This window comes from Rattus norvegicus, chromosome 4 (genome assembly GCF_021556685.1).
Source record: "Rattus norvegicus strain SHRSP/BbbUtx chromosome 4, alternate assembly SHRSP_T2T, whole genome shotgun sequence".
NCBI lineage: Eukaryota > Metazoa > Chordata > Mammalia > Rodentia > Muridae > Rattus > Rattus norvegicus.
Genome location: NC_141537.1, coordinates 39410816 through 39432194, shown reverse-complemented (window position 1 = coordinate 39432194; position 21379 = coordinate 39410816). Strand labels below are relative to the sequence as shown.

The 21379-nt window shown below is 37.5% G+C and overlaps 1 pseudogene; it reads left to right on the top strand.

The window, feature by feature from the left end:
- Positions 1-386: 386 nt before the first annotated feature.
- On the top strand, positions 387-1045 carry Hmgn1l1 (high mobility group nucleosomal binding domain 1 like 1; annotated as a pseudogene).
- The last annotated feature ends 20334 nt before the right edge of the window (positions 1046-21379 follow it).

Genomic DNA, 21379 nt, shown 5'->3' with positions numbered 1-21379 from the left:
TCAACTAAACTGATCAAGTCTTAAGCTTCTTTTGGTTGGGAAAATTTGAATGAGTGCTATTTCTTTTGGGGTTATAGGACTATTTAGATGGATTATCTGATCCTGATTTAACTGTGGTACCTGGTTTCTGTCTAGGGAATTGTCAATTTCATCTAGATTCTCCAGTTTTCTTGAGTATACCTATGGTCACTTGATCTTTAACAAAAGAGCTAAAACCATCCAGTGGAAAAAAAAGCCAGCATTTTCAATGAATGATGCTATTTCAACTGGTGGTCAGCATGTAGAAGAATGTAAATCAAACCATTCTGATCTCCTTGTACAAAGCTCAAGTCCAAGTAGTTCAAGGACCTCCATCTAAAACCAGATACATTAAAACTAATAGAAAAGGGCAGTTCGTGGGGTGGCGGCTAGGCAGTGCAGCTCCGTGACAGATCGACATCTCATTTGTCTCCTACCCCGAGCCTCCACATGCCCAAGAGGAAGATTAGCGCAGATGGAGCTGTGAAGGCAGAGCCTAAGAGCCTCTCCACGAGGCTGTCGGCCAAGCCCGCCCCTGCCAAGGTGGACGGGAAACCGAAAAAGGCTATGGGAAAGGATAATGCATCAGACAAAAAAGCACAGATTAAAGGGAAGAGTGGAGCGAAGGGCAAACAGGCTGAAGTGGCTGACCAGCAAACTACAGATCTGCCTGCAGAAAATGGAGAGACGGAAAACCAGAGTCCAGCCTCTGGGGAAGAGAAAGAAGCGAAGTCCGATTAAGCATCCATCACGTCTGTCAGTGGTCCCTGCCTCCCTTCTTGTAAAATCCAGAGGAATATTTTTATCAACTATTTTGTAAATGCAAGGTTTTTAGTAGCTCTAGAAACATTTTTAAAAGGTGAGGGAATCCCACCTCATCCCATTTGTTAAGTGTAAATGTTTGTTTAAGAGGTTAAATCATTTGCTGGTTGTTTATTTTTTGGTACAACCAGAAAATAGCAGGATACTGAATCAGGAGAGGCTGTGACTGTCTCAGGGGTCACCATAACATTCCGTAAAGGGGGCTAGTTTTATATCCTTCAGTACAAAGCGTACTGAATGGCAATTTGGGGTCTCAGTCATGCATTCGTGTCTAGAATATTTTCAGTTATATCTGGTCCCGTGTTTCTAGTAGAACCATTTTGTAAGAAAGCCAGTCTTTGGTCTTCGCTCTGTCAGAACTGTGATGTCTGTGGTCATGGCAGTCCATTTTCCTAAAGTTGTGATAATGTGCTGTGAAAAATGGAGATTTTGAGTATGTTCTGTGTGTGACATAAAATTGTGAATTGGTGGAACTGAGCATTGTGAGCATTTGGTTGTTATGAGAGATCTTGAGGAAACTTGCCAAGTTTGAGGCTGGAGTATCCCTGGAATAAGTTCAAAGAAAAACAATATGTAGCTCTTCATTTGTATATGTGAGCACAATGTAATTCTTCAGAGTTCGGGTACGTGAGCACTATTATGGCTCCTTAGAATTAGGGTACATGAACACTATACGGCTCTCCAGAGTTTGGGTACGTGTGTTAAGAATTGGAATGTCTGTGTACTCTACTCCTCGATCAATAAAATCTCAGTTGTGAAAGAGTAAAAAAAAAAAACTAATAGAAGGGAAAGTGGTGAAGAGCCACAAACATATAGGCACAGAAGAAAGTTTCCTGAATACAACACCAATAGCTTATTCTCTACCTAAGATCAAGAATCGACAAATGGGACCTCATAAAATTACAAAGCTTCTGTAAAGCAAAGGATACTGTCAATGGGACAGAATGGCAACCAACAGTTTGGCAAAGGTCCGTACCAATGCTATATCTTACAGAAGGCTAATATCTAATATATACAAAGAACTCAAGAAGTTAGACTTCAGAGAATCAAATAACCTTATTAAAATGGGGAACAGGTCTAAAGAAAAAATTCCCAACTGAGCAATATCAAATGGCTGGTAAATACCTAAAGAAATGTTCAACATCCTTATTAATCATGGAAATGTAAATCAAAACAGCTCTGAGATTCGACCTCACACCAGTCAGAATAGAGAAGATCAGAAACTCAGGTGACAGCAGATGCTGGCAAGGACATGGAAAAATAGGAACAGTGGACTTAGTACTACCTGAGGACCCAGCTATTCCACTCTTTGGCATACACCCAAAAGATGCCCCAACATATAGCAAGGACACATGTTCCACTATGTTCACAGCAGACTTATTATAATAGCCAGAAGCTGGAAAGAACCCAGATGTTCTTTCACAGAGGAATGTATACAGACATTTACACAATGGAGTACAATTCAGCTATTAAAAACAATGACTTCATGAAATTCTTAGGCAAGTGAATAGAATTAGTAAATATCATCCTGAGTGAGAATAACCTAATCACAAAAGAGCATACATGGTATGTATTCACTGATAAGTGGATATTAGCCAAAAAGAAACCCATAATACCCACAATACAACTCAAAGATCACATGAAACTCAAGAAGAAAGAAAACTATGCCAAATTGTGAATATTAGCTCAACAGCTATGAATACCCATGATACAATTTACAGACCACATAAAGTTCAAGAAGAGGGAAGACCAAAGAATGGATGCTTCAGTCCTTCTTGGAAGGGGGAACAAAATACTCATGGGAGGAAATGCAGGGACAAAGAGTGTCCCGCCTGGGAATTTATCCCATATACAGCCACCAAGCCTAGATAATATTGCTGAAGCCAAGAAGTTTGCTGGCAGGAACCTGATATGGATGTCTCCTAAGACCCTCTGGGAGAGCCTTTTGATATAGATGAAGATGCTTGTAGCTAGCAATTGGACTGAACATGGGAACCACAATGGAGGTGTTTGAAAAAGGTCTTAAGGAGCTGAAGGGGTTTGCAATCTCATAGGAAGAACAACAATATCAAGTAATCAGACTCCCCCTCCCCCAGAGATCCCAGGGACTAAACCACCAACCAAAGATTAAACATGTGGAAGACCCATACCTCCAGCTGCATATGTAGCAGAGGTTGGCAATGTCTAGCATCAATGGGAGGAGAGGCTCTTGGTCTTTTGAAGGCTCATTTCCCCAGTGTAGGGAATGCTAGGGTGTTTATAGGGCATGGGTGGGTGTGTGGGGCATTCTCAAGGGAGGGGGATGTGAGAGGAGGAACTGGGAAAGGAGATAACATTTGAAATGTACATACATAAAATATCCAATAAAAATGTCCAATTGAAAACAATAATCTAGTAATAATAATGCTTAGATATACTCATCCCTTGTTCAGCTACAAACATAACCAATAACCTTAGCTGGGTTGAATCTTGTCCTGAGATCCCCACTGCTTTTATATGATGAGCTCCTTGAACACAGGATTTAGTTCAATTTCATTTAGTGATACCCCTTTAGTACTTGAACCACACATTTTTTAATCTTTTCCTTTCTAAGCTTGCTACATTTATTCAAAATGCTTCTCATAAGTGTGAACCACAATACACATTCTAAATGTGGCTTTGTTAAGATTTCTTATGTCAATACAATTAGTATGAATCTTTTTTTTTCTTAGCTTCAGACAAAATCTTTATAGCAAACCAAAAAGCAGTTCCAGTCTTCAAGGTATAATAGAAACAATCTCTAGGAACCCTACTCAAATTCTTCTCTGAAACCTCTTGAGACAGGCCCCCAGAATTCAAATTGTCAGCAGTACAAGAGTCATTCTTATTCCTACTAGGATGGCTCATTAAGCACTCCTAAACACATTCCACTGCTTTCCAAAGTCCCAAGATCCACATTCCTCCAACAAAAGTATAGGTCAGGCTTATGACAGCAACAGCCCAGTTCCTGGTACCAACTTCTGCTTAGTCAGGGTTTTATTGTCATGAAGAGATACAATGACCAAGGTAACGCTTATAAGGGATAACACTCAATTGGAGCTGCCTTACAGGTTCAGAATTTCAATCCATTATCATCATGGCAGTATTTGGTCAGGAATGGCACTGAAGGAAATGAGAATTCTACATCTTTTTCTGAAAGCAAACAGGAGAAGACTGACTTCCAGGTAAAAGGGTCTCAAATTACACACTCCAACATATCTACACTTACTCCTGCAAGGTCACACGTCCAGTAGTGACACTTTGGATCAATTGTATTCAAACCACCATAAATAAAATAAATAACAACTTCCCAGTTTCTGCCTGAATTCAAAGCCCACTCCACAAAATTGAATATATCTCTTATATTACTGAATGGACCAAAACACTCTCCAGAAGTCGTCCTAGGCTTTTGGGGAAAATATAAACAATAATATTTTGCTAAAAGATGTAATGATAAAGTCACCCATAAATTCATACTTTTATACCCACATATTGGTCCAGTTCTCAACCTTGATCAGGCAATCTTCTTATTGTAATGATTAATACACAGACCTACAACTGGTTAAAATGAGACTGTGAAATACTTAGCTTTTAAGTTGCACATTTGTTCCATAGTTCTCCTCTCTCCCCTCTGCTCTCTCCCCTTCCATTGTCTATCCTACTTCCCTTCTTTTTCTGCTCTCTCCTCTACTCCTCTCCCCTCTCACCCCTCTCCTTCCTGGCACCTCTGTCCTCTTCCACCTTTTGTCCTTCATGTCTCTTGCCTCTCTTGTCTCCTTTTTCTTCTCTCCTGTTTCCTTTCTCACCTCTCTCTCTTCTTTATTCTCTTGACTCTGTCCCCTTTCCTCTCTCAACTCTCTCCTGTCTCATCTCTCTCCTGTCCTCTTTCCTTAATTCTTTCTCCTCTCTCCTCTCATCTCTATTTCTTCTCTAAATTCCCATACCGTTGCAGAACTGAGGATAGCAAGATTGTGAGAAGAATAAGAAGCTATTGGTTGTCTGCAACTAAAACAGATTTTCTTGTTGCTGGACATAGTTGGATTATTGAACAGTTGAACTCACAGTGGCTGTGACCCCGTGAATATTTTCTGCACAAGCTAGTCAAAATCTCAATATGAATGAGGGAGGAATTATGAGCAAGTGATGGTTTCTAAAATAGGTGAGATGTAATTTTCTTTAGTGATATGACCTTTAAAAAGCTCCTTGTGCTCTAGTGAATTGACCTACAAAAATATATAGGCTATACCGAGTCTACTCAGAATTTTTAGAAAGAGTACATCAGGTGGTTTTTCAGTGCCATAGGCCCAGCACTGAAAATATACTTTCAAGTAACATTATTACATGGGATGCATAGGCTATATCTAGAAATATATATTTATTTACATATATGCATGCAGTAACAATAATTTAAAAAGAGGAGAATTTAAAGGATAGTAGAAAAGGATAGACAGCATTGCTTGGAAGAAGAAATAAAATAACATAATAATATTAAAAACAACAAAATATTGGGAAAGAAAATTATTGGGAGAGATGGCGAAAAAACTAAAGGAGAGAAAATTAGCATGTATTTGATCAAAACACATTACATACAAGTATAAAATCTGAAATAATACAAACATTGAAAGTAAAAATTGTAAAGTTAAGTTAGCTCTAACAACTATTAATGAAAATACAATATTTTACTAAACAAGTACTTTCAGATGAAAAATTTAAGTTAAAAATTACTGTGTTCTAAAAATAGTTTTTAATTTAGCATGTAGAATGCAATAATGAAGGTGAGTTTATATGTAATAATTTGTTTTAAATTTTCATTATTCTCAATATATTCAAAAATTGAGAAATAATAAAATTAAAATTAATTTGTAAACAGTTTCCTAATGTCTTATCTGAAATGCTCATGCTTAATCATAGTTTCTGAAACATGATTCAGTGCTTATCTATCTGCTACCTGGATACTTGAAGGTTCTAAGGTTTTGGACACTTTTCAATCTGATTAGTTAATTTTGAATATTTTATAGATATAAGTTGAAAATAAACTGCAGAAGAGGGCAACTGTGGACTTCTTCAGTGTGGAGTAGTTGGTACCTCAAGATTCTTGGCTTTCAAATCCACAAGGGGAAGCCCCATTTAATATTTCATCTACTGTTGATTTATATCACAAATTCAGGAACTCGAGATAAGTAAATGTCCGGTTTTATAAGGAAACAATAGATAACTTGATGGTTTCTTTATTATCCATGCCATGTACACAGCTATTCTCATTTCTAAAGCTATACAATGCCTTTGCCTATCAAGACTTTTTAGAGGAAATGTATAATTACAAGATAGTGTAAAAGTAAAAGCTGATGTGTCATGTACAAAGAGGAGAGGAATGTCTCACAACAGGCACAACTGTCATATTTCCTTGACTTTTTTCTGTTATGCATCATACCATGTTTTATACATGATGATTTTCTTTATTATTACTTGATTGAAGGTTTAGTATCGTTTTAATAACAGAATTCATAGTTTGTTGCACCCTAACAAGGAGCCCTGTTTCAGAAGCAGCTGTATGACTTCTGTAAATATAACTGATTTTTTTTATATTTAAAGATTTTAATTATCATAGCATAAGAGGTTTTGGTATGGATCTTCTTTAAATATGTGATTTACTGGGAAAATGTAGCATTAGGATTGTTAAATGTAGTAGCTATAGTAATCTTTTACTATCTCGAAATAAAGATTTTTTTTTTCTGACCGGGACATTTGATTGTGATTTTCACCAATTATCACAATGGATTTTGCAAACTCAGATGACTTACTGGGACTTGATTAAATCTTCATCATGCACTAGGATGAAGGCAAGTATTTAAAAGAAGAGCAGTGCTGGAGTAGTTCTGCAAATAGTGACACAGTAGGAATCTTACTGAGGCTAGATGAAATAATCATGCGATCATCTTACGTCTTACATGTTGTGCATATGAATTTGTCGGGATCTATTAAAAGTTTCTTGCCTTACAATTTGCCGTCTGACTTCAGTGTGGGAAAAGAGTTAGGCGAGTTGCCTTCCTTCTAAAATTATATTAATCAACTGAAGAACCTGACTGGTATTACATGACTGGACTTGAGGTGAGTTCACAATCTCCAGGGTAAACTAGTAAATGATTACCTGGTTTAGACTGGAAAGGGAATTTGGCATTTTGACAATTTCTGTTCTGTAAGTACTTTCATGGGTTCCACTAAAGCTATTAAAGTGACACCATTGATCAGGGACTTGAAAAGATTTGTGCATAATTGGCTTTTGAGGGCCAGTAAAAGTCAACTCCAGTGAGAGCCAATTGTACGTGTTCTCATCTCTCTCTCTCTCTCTCTCTCTCTCTCTCTCTCTCTCTCTCTCTCTCTCTCTCTTCCTCCCTCCCTCCCTCCCTCCCCCCTGCCTCAGAAGCCAATTATAAAGAGTGGAAATTTTCACTTCTTTGGAGAAGTATAATTCTTGCATTTTGGAGAGAAATCAGTAATTGGACCACTCTTAAAGACGTTAAGTTATGTGACAATTAAAATATAACACTTTTGAATTTTCATCATGAAATTTTCAAATCATACCCAATTTATCCAATGTATTCTCTAATTTTATTTTCTTGGTAGAATAGTAGAAGATACAAGAATATAGGTAGCTTATAAAAGAGAAAAGAACATTATACGTTGCAACAGAGATATAAGACATAATTTAACAAACAGAAACCTCTAGTGCTTTTGAAGTAGTGACTCAGAAAATGTTCTGTGAGTCTCCTCACCAAAATGCATTAACTTGTTTTTAGTTCAGGATCTCTATGTGTCTGTTGCAGGCACCAGTGCAAAGTGCCTGATGGGTACAGTCTGAGATACAGACTGACACTCTGTGCAATAGCAGTCATAAGTGAGTTATTTCTGTTGGCATTAGTGCACCCAAGAAATTTACCTTGAGATGCCTCATATTCCATTGCACACTATCATGATACACTACACTGCCCTTGCTTCCTTAAAGCTAGTGATACATGGAGTCTGTGAGGCTGAGCCTCTCAAAAGCCAGTAACCAAAGGAGAAAAATATAAAACTTAGTAATTTCTCATGAGAGTAAGACACACATATTAATTAAGGAGCAGAAAACCAAATCCTGATATATCAGTCAAGATTCTCTTCTGTTTAGTTGCAATCACATTTAAGTTTTCTCTGATGCCTACATATTCTAAGGAGAAAAGTTACCCCATTATTTCATTAAATGAAAGTATGGTCATAGTTAAGATAAATGCTTGTGAGATAAACTAACAATGTAAACCTTGGCTAGTAACTTAATTAAAATCCCTGACTGTATCATTAATGAAGGAAAATCTTTTCTTCAATTATTAAAATTCCATGTTCTATTCAAGGCATGGCAGTTCATGCCTGTTTTAGGAGCAGATGGGAAGTGGAGGAGTAAGGACTTTGGTGCCCAGTCCAGTTAGAGCTGTACAGTGTGTTCCTAGGGAACTATTAAATTCAATTCAATTCTCTAAAATAAATACAGACTTAAAATATAATTTCTTTTGTTAAGACTCCCCTCTCTCTCATATACTGACATATGTGTGTACATATAAGATAAGCAATGAGATATGAATATCATAAATAGATGTGTATATATATGTCTGTGTGTATTTATATTTGTATACTTTTCATTCTCTAAGTAATAAGTAATACATTCATATAACCCCAAGTAAGTTAACATGCTTCAAAAAGTGAGTGACTATTGTCAGAGCATGTATTCAATTCTGAAGATGTATGTTATATTTGCCTCTCCCCAAATAAAACAAAACCAAAAAAATAAAAAAAAAATTCTAGCATTCCTCAGGTTCTCAATGAGAAATGAGACTTAAAGAAGTTAGATACCAGTGTCATTTTATGTATGCAGTCAATGCAATCAATGCCATTCTCAGCTTGACACAATACAGTTTCTCTTGTTGCAAGGGCTGGTGGTATAAATAGTGGCTCCCTCCTTTGACTGTAGAGATCTTTAGTCAATAATCGAAGTAAAACACAGGGATATTTCCTATGAAAAAGGCACTATCCTGTGTTTAATTCTACATTCCAATAGCTAAGTGTCTCAGTGGAGATATTTCATGTTATAACGCCAATGTGAGGAAAAACTGGACAAAAAGAAAACACCCCTAACAGCAGTCTTTCCTAATGCTTTATGAGGGGAATCCTTTAATTGTGCAATACAAACCTTGAAGGAGAGCACATCCATATCTCCCAGGCTTTTTAGTCAGGGGATCATTAATACAAAATTTATTAGAAATTGTCCTATAAAGATCAGGAAAACTTGATATTAGATTGAAAAACTATGAATTTCTCACTTTATCTTTTTGGAGTTGAATTCAGTTGTTTATTTTTCTCTTAACTTATTAATATTTTTAATTCGTTAATCCTCTTTTTTACAGCCTAGACTTCATCTTCCTCCCAGTCTACTCCCCCAACTCTTCTGCTCCCCATCCCATAGCTCCTCACCTGAGTCTCAAGAGGATGTCCCCACCATGCCCCCCCATCAGATATCCCTACTCCCTGGGACCTTAAGTATCTCAAGGGTTAGATGCATCTCCACTCACTGAGGCCATACCAGGGAGTCCGTGTCTGTTTATGTGTCAGGGGCCTCATAATAGCTCTTGTATGCTGCCTGATTTGTGGCTCGGTGACTGAGAGATTTTTGAAGTTCAGGTTAGTTGACACTGCTGGTCTTCCCATGGTGTCACACTCCTCCTCAGCTTCTTCCAGCTTTTCCCCAATTCAACCACAGAAGTCCCAAGCTTCTGATCATTGGTTGGGTGCTCGTATCTGCATCTGACTCTTTCAGCTGCTTGTTTGGCTTTTCCAAAGGCAGACATGCTAGGATCCCATCTGCAAGCACAGCACGACATGCTTAAGAGTTTCAGGCTCACCTGGGACTCACCTTGAGCTAGATCCCAATTTGGGCCATCACTGGACCTCTTTTCTCTCATGCTTTTCTCCATTTCTCTCCGTGCAGTTCCTTCGTACAGGAACAATTCCGTGTCAAAACTTTTGACTGTGGGATGGCAACCCCACCCTCCATTTTATGTACTGTCGCTCCACTGGAGGTAACCTCTACAAGTTCTCCCTCTTCACTGTAGGGCACATCATCCAAGGTCCTTGCATTTGAGAATCTCTCACCTCCCAGGTCTTCAGTACATTCTAGAGGGTCCTTCTACCTGCTACGTCCTGAGGTTGCTTTGTTTCTATTATTTCTGATTGCTCTGAGGATTGCAGTCCTGTTTCCCACACCAAAACCTGATCCCCTCTTTCCCTCCCTGTCCCTTCTCTCACCAATGTCCCTCTCTGCCTCTGACCCTGAGATTGCTTTCTTCTCCCTCCCAAATGGAATTGAGGCATCCTCACATGGGCCCTTGGGCTTGTTAACCTTCTTGACTCTTGTGGATTTTGTCATGGGTATTCTGTCCTTTTTGAGGGTTAATACCCGCTTATTAGTGAATATATACAATGAATGTTCTTTTGGGTCTGAGTTACTTCACTCAGGGCAATAATTCCTATTTCTGACTGCCTGCAAAATCCATGAGGACCTCATTCTTAGTAGCTGTGTAGTATTATTCCATTGTGCAAATGAGCCACATTTTCTGCATCCATTCTTTTGTTGTGGGACATCTGTGTTATTTCCAGCTTCTGGCTATCAAAATTAGACCACTATGAACATAGTGGAACATGTGCCTCTGTGACATGGTGGGATATCTTTTAGATATATGCCCAAGAGTGGTATAGCTGGATATTCAGGTATATCTATATCCAAATTTCTGAGAAACCTCCAGAATGATTTCCAAAATAGTATACTAGTTTGCAATCCCACCATCAATTGAGGAGTGTTTGTCTTTCTCCACATCCTCACCAGCATGCGCTATTACCTGAGATTTTTATTGTAGCCAGTCTGATTGGTGTAGAGTGGAATCTCAGGGTTGTTTTTAATTCCATTTCCCTGATCACTAAGGACTTTGAGCATTTTTTAGATGCTTCTCAGGCATTCAAGAGTCCTCTGTTGTGAATTCTTGGTTTAGTTTTGTAGCTCATTTTTGATTGGGTTGTATGTTTTATTTGGTGGTTAGCTTCTTGAATTATTTATGTATTTTGGATATTAGCCCTCTATCGAATATAGGGTTAGTGAAGATTTTTTTCCCAAAATGTACATTGCTGGTTTGTCCTATTGACTATGTGCTTTGCCTTACAGAATCTTTAAAGTTTCATGGGGTTCCATTTACCAATTCTTGATCTTAGAGCCTGAGCCATTGGAGTTCTGTTTAGGCAGTTTCCCCCTGTGCCAATGAGTTCAAGACTCTTTCTAGAAGACTGAATGTATCTGGTTTTAATTTGAGGTCCTTGATCCACTTGGACTTGAGCTTTGTGCAAGGTGACAAATATGGATTTCCATTTTTCTACATAAAAATGGTCAATTAGACCAGCACCATTTACTGAAGATGCTTTCTTTTTCCATTGTATATTTTTGGCTTCTTTTTCAAGAATCAAGTATCTGTAAGTGTGCAGTTTTATTTTTGGGTATTCAATTCTATTCCATTGATAAACCCTTCTGTCTCTGTACCAATCCTATGCAGTTTTTCTTTTTTCTTTTTCTCTCTTTCTTTCTTTCTTTCTTTATCATTAGTGCTCTGTAGTGTAGCTTGAAGTCAGGGATGGTGATTTCCATAGTTTTTTTACTGTTAAGAATTTTTATAGCTATTCTCAATTTTTCTTTTCCATATGAAATTGAGAATTACTCATTCCATGTGTTAGAAGAATTATTTTGGGATTATGTTAGAGATTGCATTGAATCTGTAGATTTCTTTTGGTATGGTGACCATTTTTACTGTTATTTCTACAAGTCCATGACTATGGAAGATCTCTCCATTTTCTGAGGGATTCTTCCATTTTTTTTTTCTTTTGATACTTGTATCATAAAAGTGTCATAAAAGTTCTTGTCATACAGATTTGCTGAAATTGTTTATCATCTGTAGAAGTTTTCTGATAAAATTTTGTGGTTGCTAATGTATACTATCATATCATCTGCTAATAGTGATAACTTGACTTCTTTGCGAATTTGTATCCCCTTGACCTCATTTAGACTCTTTCTCCAAGTGAACTATTGAATTAATACTAATTAATGCACCCATTTTTAAAGTAGGAATTTTTCATCCCCCAGTATCTTTACTGATGCTACCACGACTTGTCCAAACAAATGTAGACTGCTTATGAATTAATGAGAGATAATGATATATCCTATATGTATTTGGTTGATTAACATGTGTGCAGATGAGTGTCTTACTGCAGGAAAACATGAGAAAAAGCAAGTATATAAACTTGGGAAAAAGGTGGTTCTGACTTATGTGGAGCTGACCCCATTTACATATGTATCTAGCAAGGCCAAACTTCCCCAACAGTTCATGACTAAGTGTTCAAATATAAAATCCTGTGGGGCACATTCTTACTCAAAATATTATAATATACTTCATGGCCCTTAAAGACTAGTGACCATATGGAAATTCAAAATACATTTAGTCTAACTTTAAAGGTTTCCATTCTCCCTACAGTCTCAATTAATCTCAACTCCCGAGATCTCTCAGACACTTGATCAACCAGGTAGCATACACCAACTGAGATGAGGCCCCGAGTACATATATAGCAGAGGAGTACCTGGTCTGGGATCAGTTAGAGAAGAGGCACCTAACCCTCAAGAGACTGGAAGACACAGGAAGCTTAGAGTTCTGGGGGGGTAGGAAGTAAGGACATCCTCGTGGAGATGGGAGGGTATGGAATGCGGAACAGTTGGAGGGTAGACCAGGAGGGGAAAAAAATCTACAGTGCAAAAGTAAATAAAAAATTTTTCAGGGGTGGGGGAGTGGGAAGGGTGGTGGATAGGGAGAGGAACACCCTTATAGAAGAAGGGGAGGGGATGGCATGGGGGCTTATGTCCAGGAAACCAGGAAAGAGAATAACGTTTGAAATGTAAATAAAAAAATCCAGAAAGAAATAAAAAATAAACAAAAAATGTTTAAAATTTCCACATTTCCCTATTTTGTTGCTTATTTTATTTATTTACATTTCAAATGTTATCCCCTTTTACATTTCCCCCCCACAAACCACCTATCTCATTCCCCACCCTACCCACTGCTTCGATGAGGGTGCCTTCCCACCTACCCATTCTTGCTTCACTCTCCTAGAATTTTCCTATACTGGATCATTGAGTCTTCAAAGGCCCAAGGGCCTCCCTTCCAATAATGCTAGATGAGGCCATCTTCTGCTACATATGCAGCTGGAGCCATGGGTTCCTTAATGTGTATTCTTTGGTTGGTCGTTTAGTCCCTAGAAGCTCTGGGGATTCTGCTTGGTTGATTCTTTTGTTCTTCTTATGGGATTGAAATCCCCTTCAAGTCCTTCAGTCCTTCCCCTAAGTCCTCCATTGTGGTTGCCATGGTTGGCTGTTATCCATCAGCATCTGTAAGGCTATGGCAAACCTCTTGGGAGACAGCTATATCATGTTCCTGTTGGTGCACTTATTGGCAACAGCAATAGTGTCTAGGTTTGGTGTCTGTATATAGGATGGATCCCCAGGTTGGACAGTCTCTTGATGGGTTTTCCTTCAGTCTCTCTCTATTCTTTGTCTCTGTATTTCCTTTAAACAGGAACAATTCTGGGTTAAAATTTTGGAGATGGGTGGATGGCCCCATTCCTCAGTTGGGAGTCCTGCCTAACCTCTGGATCTCATCTCTACAGGTTCTGTCTCCCCTTTGTTGAATATTTCAGCTAATGTCATCCCCAAAGGGTCCATGGAGCTTCTTGCTTTCCTGGCATATTAACCTCCACATCTTAAAAGCCCAAAGTGTCTTTTAAGATGCAAATGAATACAAGATGCAAGTCTTTATAAAATAAAAAAAACAAATTACATATTTCTAAAATATGGGAGCATAGTTCCAAAAATTGTATAATTATGGTTCCATTCCAAAAATGAGGGATTTAAATAGAGTGACAAAATACCAGAGCAAAACAAGACTGGAACCTATCAAGGAAAACTCCAAAGATGGTTTCTCTGTGTACAATGTAAAGGAGCTTAAGTAGCCCCTTTTTTTCAGTTTTTCTGACTACAACACACTTCTCTCTTATGGGTTTTCCACTTCCTATATGTAGCTCTCTTAAGCAGATATTTCAGAAGTCTGGAACTTACGATCTTCTCATCTCCAACACAGTCCATGCTTCACTTACACATCCTCACACCATACAATATACAAGCATGAAACTCTCAAAAACTACTGTTTTCAATGTATTGCTACATAAATGTGTGTGTGTGTGTGTGTTTGCTTCTTGAGTTACCTGACATTAGTGAATTCTACTTTTGTATCCATATTGAAACAAATCTCTATAAAGACAATCCCATAGTTTAGTATATTATACTATATGTTATATGTAGTCTTGAACAATGTCATTAATCAGTTGTAAAATTAAGAATTAGTCAAAAAATGATTTCAGGAAAATGGACATTCTTTTCCCATTCCTTTGAAACTCTTACCATGACATAAAATTAACCCAAAGCTAAAATGATACCAGTTAGACATACTGATTCCTTGGTTTCTATGTGACTAATATATGCTCCTTGAATATTAGCTTCTTGCAATGATTCAAAAAAGGCATGGGGAGGATGAACCAAAAAATGTTGAAAAAGAGAAAAGCTAAGAATAATAAATGATACAATTTTTTTTAAATATCCACTTTAGAAAAAGTGTCCATGAATTTAAAAGGGTCAGGGAGGTTATGTAGACAAAGTATACATACTTAAAAGTTAAATTAATTTAATATGAATGGAAATGCTAAGGTGTAGACAATACGATAAATGTTCAAACCAGAATGTCATTTTCACCTTTTTTTAAAGATGAAATAGCAGTTTCTACTTTTGCCAGATGAAAGCTCCTAAACCCCTTTTTTCTAAAGAGTGTGCATTCTATTTTTCTGTCAAGTTACATGATACATGTAGTCATTTAACTAGAGGGACTATCAAATGAGTAAATGCTCCTAAGACTTCATTGAGATTGGCCTACAGGTAAGTCTGTAATAAAGTTTTTGTTTTTGTTAAAAAAAAAAAGCAGTGACTGATGTGTGAGCGTCCAGATCAAACAAAGTGAATGCTGCCACTTTGAGCTGGTATTCCTTAGCTCTATAATCAATCAAGCCAAACAAGCCCAGAGAGAGCACCATAGTAAGCCGCACTGTTCCGAGACCTCTGCTTTGGTTCCTGCCTTCAGTTTCCTGTCCTATTTTAGTCCCTAACTTAACATCCTTTAGTGATACCATGTAAGAGAGACACATAAACTCAAATAAGTATTTTCATTGCAAAATTAATTTTACTCATAGTGCTTCATCACAGCAATTGAAAGCTAAGACACATTCTAATTTCTAATTCTAATTTCACCATTTCGTGAATCTTAGATGTTACATATAAATTCTTCCCTGAACAGGTCTTAATTAATGTAGCATGGGCATCCCATAGATTTTATATTTAATATTTTACATATTTAGATTCCTGAATATGAGCATGAGGATTATAAATGCCCAGTTTTCAAACAAAAGAGGCAACTAAAAAAGCAATGGAGACCTTCTTAGTGCTATTTTCATTAAGATATTGGTCGTGAACATATTAGGAGTTCCATTGTACAGGTGGTGATAATATGAACCTTAGATCTGGAAGTTTTGGTAATATTGGTGAAAAATAATGGTAGAGGGTAAAAATAGCAGTGTTTTATGCATAGTAAGGCAAGGCATACTTTTCATATTATTTGTAAATATTATTATTTGTAAATAAAAAGTCTCCTTTTAGTAGCTAGTAAACCATGTTTGTTTTTAAAATTTTTTAATGCATGTGTCTCATAATTTCAAATATTATTTTATTTGCTGAATTATTTTATAAAATCTCTACTTCAAACTGAATTCTCAATTAAACATTTTAAAATTTATTAGATGTATTTAAATAATAGTGTGATAAAACATTTATGATTCCATGTGTGTTAGTTAACAATCCATGTTTGAAGCCATGTACATATTTTATTTCAATAGATTTTAAGACAAAGTATACTATAAAGACTGTGATTTTTAGCATATTGGGTTCATCTGAAAGAAAAAAAGGGGTAACCAGGTAATACTTGAAGGATATTTCAAACATTTTAATGCACAAAATGTCTAGAACAACTATTGGCACATAATAGTGATAAGTATGATTTATGTCTGCTTAATAATTAAGAAAATGACAGAGAAGTCATATACTAAGAGAACTTAGCATGGTGACATGAATTCAGTGGTTCTCTTAAAATATTTTTCTCCATAAAAGAAACAATTCTTTATACACAAAGATTGGTCTCTTGCTTCACATATTCCTTTATAAAAGTGTGAATATCAGACTCATCCTGGGTACAAAGAGGAATTTTTTAAGAAATCTTGAGTTTCAATGATAGCAGAATGTACTTTCCCACTGAGGAAAATAAAAACACATTAAATAGCACAACTCTCCTTTAAAGTTTCAGAGGTTAGGAAGCTGGACTAATAAATATTTGAATTGCTGTTCTCCCACCTGGAAGCTGGGATTTTACAGCTTCCCTTGTGTGCTTTAAAAGCCAGTATTTTCAGATTTGGGTACTTATCACTTTTTACACTAAACCTGATAGTCAAGAGGTTCCTACTGATGAATCATTCTAACAAATGTAATATACTTTCTAGCCACATACATGTACATTGGATATGCATTTGCTCAATTAAAAATATATTCATCACAATAAAATATTGTAAAGAGAAAGTTGCACCTAATAGAAAAATTAAGCTGTACACATAAAGTTTCCAGATAAAGTTAGCCAAATATTAACATCTTTACATTACCTACAATTATTTTAGGAGTATTAATAATTTAAAATGTTTCTATTTGTTCAATGAAAGCATTATTAAATGTATATCTCATTTTTGTATAAGAGTTTGCTATGAGCCACACACTTTTTGAGATTAATATACTTTAGTAGATATTATCCCCTATAATAGTCATTATGATGACAACAAAATAGGGAACTTAAGACAAAAGCAATTTGTTAGAAAAATATTAAAACAATAAAGCAAAAGAACTCACCATTTAGGTATGTTTACAAAAATCTGGGAACTAATTTCCAACTTTTAAAATTGAATGATTGATGTTCTAAGGTAAACTATGGGCCAAATATATGTTGTGTGTAGACTACAGAGCAGTCCCAAACAGTTAAAAGAGGTAGTAATGGAATTCTCAAAAGCCATTTGTGAAGGATAAAGATAGAGAGAATTTTAGTTTGTTTTGAAAGTCTCATAACAGCCTTATTTGTGATAGGTAGAAGCTGGAAACAACCCATATGTCCCAGGACAAAAAAAATGGATACAGGAAATGTGGTTCATTTGCACAATGGAATACTACTCAGCTATTAAGGAGGAGGATGTACTGAATTTTGCAGGCAAGTGGACAGAACTAGAAAATATCATCCTGAATGAGGAAATTCAGACCCAAAAGGACATGCACATCCATGGTATGTTCTCACTAATAGGTGGATATTAGCCCCACCTAAAAAAATTACAGAATACCCAAGGTACAGTCAACAGAATTCAAAAGTTCAACAAGTTGAAGAGCCCAAGTGAGGACACCTCATTCCCCCTTGGAAGGAGAAGAAAGCAACAAGGGAGAAGGGAGAGTGGAAAGGGGAAGGAAAAGGGCATGGGCTCAGGGAGAGAGGAATGTGATCTGGTATTGAGTGGGAGAAAACTACTGAAGACCTGAGAGCCAGCAGAAACAAAGGAACCAAGCAACCTTCGGAGGAAAGAGGTTGGGAGGACCCTCCAGAATATACCAAAGACCTGGGAAGTGGGAGACTCTCAGGACTCAAAGTGGGAGACCCTAGATGAAAAAATGCCCTATAGTTGGGAGAGGGAACTTGTTGAGCCAACCTCCAGTAGAAAGACAGGACACCAAGTGAGGAATAGGATTGCTATCCCACAGTTAAAACTCTGACCCATAATTCTTCTTGTCTGAAAGAAATGCAGGGATGGAAATGGAGAAGAGCCTTAGGAAAAGAAGGTTCAGCAACAGGCCCAAAGTGGAATCCAGCTGAAGGGGGAGGCACCAAAACCTAACAATTACTGAGGCTATGGAGTACTCACAAAAAGGGACTTATCGTGACTGCCCTCTGAAAGACCTAGCAAGCAGCTGAAAGAGTCAGATGCAGGTATGTGCACCCACCCAATGAATGGAAGCTGCTGACCCCTCTACTGAATTCTGGAAAAGCTGGAGGAAGCTGAGGAAGAAGGCCACCCTGTAGGAGGACCAGCTGTCTCAATTAACCTGGACCCCCGAGATCTCTCAGACACTAGATCATCAACCAGGGAGCATTTACCAGCTGATATGAGAAGCCCATAATACACATGCAGCAGAAGACTCCTGGGTCTGGGTACAGAGAAGATGGTCCCAGGACGTTGAGAGGTATGGTAAGATGAGTGGTTGGGGACATACTTCTGGAGATGGGAGTGGGATGGGGGTGGGAGCATATGGGATGTGGAACTGGGTCAGGAAGGAAATAAAATCTGGAGTGTAAAAATAAATACAAAATTTAAAAATATCCTAGAGGTAACACCTAGGATGTTTAAAGCTAACTGTACATGGGGAAAAAGAAACACTCTTCTGGTTATTAGCAAAGAGAGTAACCTAAAGCAATACACATTGTTCTGTGTTTGTGTAGTGTCTTATTAAAGTGAGTTTCTTCCTACTGTAAAGAATTGTACTGTGCTCTGTGAAAAGTTACTGTGAAATCATCAGACATTAAAGAGGTGGCATGCTCTGCTACAAAATAAAAGCAATTCCACAACAACATAAGGGGAAAAAAGAAAAGAAAAGAAAAGAAAAGTCTCATGATGCACAAGACCAGCTTAAGTTCAAACAGGTAAAACCTGAGCAATGAGTTGAATAAGTGGGACCAAATCCCCACCCCCAGCCAAGAAGCTACTTAAAATGTGATGCCTGCTAGGACAGGGAAATTCATTTTTCTTCAGTCAAGTGACTCAGGCATTATCTGTCAACTCCAAGGAAAGGGCAATTTTCAAACCAAGACAGATGAGCTGAGGGATGGATGAAAAACAATTTGTATAATCCATACTAGTAATGAAGACAGAGGCTTAATGAAGCTTCTGGGACAGTCAAAATTTCTGCTCATGTGTTCCTGTGAAACATACACTAGGTGATTCAATGACAGGCTGATGTGGTCCATCATAATCACACTGTTATATCTTCATCTGGAGGTTGCTACCCTTGTCTAGTGGGCTCGTTAAGTTCTCACCCTTTTTTTTTTGTGGCTGTGATTTTACTACACTTATTTTTGCAAATACTCCAAATTTTTAAATAAATTGATAGTGTGATATCTTTTCATTTTCAGAAATAAGTTACTTATCAGTCTGTGAGTCATACATAGACTATGTCAGACATATAGAATTGTTTGTTTTCCCACCAAAGAATATAGTCCTCCTTTAAGTTTGTAGTCAAAATAAAGTCAAATGCTCAGAGTAAGCTGTGTTATCTCAGGGAAAAGTTTATTCTAAAAAGTCATTTGCAAATATAATCTGGACTAATTTAGGGAAGGGTATAATCTGAATTTACTGTCTATGTTGACATTAAACTCTTGAAAATCTTTGTGGATTCTCCTTTTATGAAATAGGATTATTAATAAAAACTATTATGCCTAGCTCTTTTAAAATTCAACTTCTGGGCATTGAAACTTCTTTTTTCTTGGTTATTTTATTTACTTACATTTTGAATGTTGTCTCTCTTCCACAAGAGAGTTCCTCCACAAACCCTCTGTCCCATGTCCCTTCCCCTGATTCTATGAAGGTGTTTCCATACTCACCCACTCCTGCCTTACCACCACCTTAGCATTCCCCTACATTGGGTCATCAAGCCTTCAAAGGAACAAGGGCCTCCCTTTCCACTGATGCCAGATTAGGCCATCCTCTGCTACATAAGCAGCTGAATCCCTACATTTGTATTCTTTGGTTGGTGGCTTTGTCCTTGGGATCTAGAGGTTTGGTTGGTTGATATAGTTGTTTTTCCTACAGGATTGCAAACCCTTGCAGCTCTTTCAGTCCTTCCCCTAACTCCTCCATTGGGATTCTCATGCTCAGTCTGATGGTTGGCTGTAGGCATCTGCGTCTGTATTTGTAAAGCTCTAACAAAGTCTCTCAGTAGACAGCTATATCAAGCTACTGTCAGCAAATATTTCTTGGCATTAGCAATACTGCCTTTGTCCGGTGTCTGCATATGGGATGTGTCGCCAAGTGGAGAGTCTGTGAATGCCCTTTCCTTCATTCTCTGTTCCACTCTTTGTCCCTGTTTTCCCCAAGACAGGAGCAATTATGGGTTAATATTTTTGAGATGGGTGGGTTGACCTTTCCCTCAACCAGGGAAATCTCTGGATGTTGTCTTTATAGGTTCTCTTTTCTTCATGTGTTCATAGCAGCCTTATGTATAGTAGGCAGAAAGTGGAGACAACCCAGATGTCCCTCAACAGTGGCTTGGATACAGAAAATGAGTACACATGGAGTATGACTCATCTATTAAAAACAATGTTTTCATGAAATTCTTAGCCAAATGGAACTAGGAAATACCATCCTGAGTGAGGTAAACCAATCACAAAAGAATAATGTGTGCACTCACTGATAAGAAAATATTAGGCAAAACCTCGAACAACCGTGCTATAACTCACAGACCATAGAAATGTCAAGAAGAAGAAAGACCTAAGTGTGGATGCTTCAGTCCTACTTAGAAGGAGGAACAAAATAATCAATGAAGATAGAGAAGGAGGGGATTGGGAGGAAGAAGGGAGATAGAGGGAAAAGTGGGGCAGGATCGGGTATGGGAGGAGATGGGGGAAATTTACTGAGTGCCAAGAAATTGAACAGAGGTGTGTAGCAGTGCATAATGTGGAACTTGTAATAGCTACCAGAAAGTCCTAGATGTCAGAGAAGCAAGAGGCTTCCAGGAGCCAATGGGGATGACGTCAGCATTTAAACTTCTTATAATTTGCCATTTTTATCATTGAAAATGAAGTGCTGTTGAAAATTCACTGTTTATAATTTTCCATGAGGATAAAAATATGGTATGTAAAATATATAAAACTATTTGTTTCTTTCCTCAATCCAGGATCCTATAAAACATGTTAATTTACTTCTCAAACTCTTCTTGGTCAACCTCCTTTTACTAGCAGATACAAAGGCAGATAAAAGTGTATGAAAAGCACTGGGCCACAGACCTTCCTTGAAAGATTTCACAAATTCTTCTACACCAAAGCCAGTGGGATTCTGACATGATCTGGTGATAAGAAATAGCACTCCAACAAGCTCTGAGTAATTTTTAGGTGTTATGTCAATTAGAAAGCTTGAGGTCACTGGTTAAATAGCTAGATGCTACTAATTACAAAGCTTTTTG